The following is a 1,263-nucleotide window of genomic DNA, read 5'->3' on the forward strand; positions in this document are numbered from 1 at the left end:
TTTTTACATAGGGATTAAGCATTTAGAACGACATGTTGTTTAAAATAATGGTACTTTACTCTTGTGATTTTTCGGTTTTTTTTGATTATTTTGAAAAATAAATTTTTGTAATTTTTTTAAATGCGATATTCGTGATCAGTGAACGATTTCACATATGGATTAAGCATTTAGAATCGTGCGGACGCGTTATTAAAAAAGTTTACTCGATGCGATGGGACTTTAAAAAGTTTGTGAAAATTTTCATATTGGGAAAAAATGTGTAATTTTTTGTCTAGTTTACGGTAGTGTAATTTATTTTAATGTTTACTATAAAAATTTTTTTCGTTCGTTCACGCGCTATGTTACAACAGCACGGCCGGGCGGTCTGTTGCCGCAGCGGTTTACACTCATAAGCGCGCGTGCTATTCGGCCGGCGGCGCCGGCGTCCTTGCCGGCCGTTCGGTATCTATAAGAGATACACGGTCCGTGCGAGGCGGACGGAGCAGAGCGGGTTTTGGGCCAATTCTACGATCTCGGTCGAGAAGCTGTCTCAGAGCTCCTTCGGGGCTTCGGTCCTGACTGTTTCGTGCCGTTTACGTTACGGACTTTTCTCCACACAGCGTGGCCACGGGTCGGTGTCTTTGACCGAATGGCCCATATGTGGCAAGCCCTACGGGGTTGGTTACCCGTATGCACTTTGTATGTATACTCGTACTCACTGAGCAATCGACTCTTCTGTCCGAGCGATGGAAAAATTTTTTAAAATGCATCTGTAAGATTTGGAAGCAAATCGTACCAATTGAAAACTGTGGCTAAAATGAAATAGCCCAGTGGAGAGAGAAAACTATCAAAAAACTGATTTTTTAAATCAAGAGGTGTCAGAAATCGAAATGCCTAGCGCGAGCGGAAGAACACGCTTTCTCGCCAGTCCAGCATGTGTCCTGTCCGTTCTTCCTCGGCTTGCCGATTTTGCCCAGATCAGAGGTTTCGTGCTTCCGGCGGTCAGAAGATCAGCGTGAGCGTACGCGCTTCCACGACTATGGCATCACCCATGTACTTTTTCCTTTGAATATATTTGAGTACATAAAAAATATTAAAACATATAGAGAGAACTGTGTCTTGGATCTTAAAAATTTGTCAATAGCGATGATATATTATTACTTAACTTGAAGTATTTGTACGTTTTAGCTGGGACGTACATTTATCTTACAAGATGTTAATAGCGAGACTCTTGAAGATAAAATTATCTTGTGATTTTATGAAGGCAAAGATAGAAACGTACGA

The sequence above is a fragment of the Megalopta genalis genome, chromosome 9 (assembly GCF_051020955.1).
Source record: "Megalopta genalis isolate 19385.01 chromosome 9, iyMegGena1_principal, whole genome shotgun sequence".
In the NCBI taxonomy this organism is placed as follows: Eukaryota; Metazoa; Arthropoda; class Insecta; order Hymenoptera; family Halictidae; genus Megalopta; species Megalopta genalis.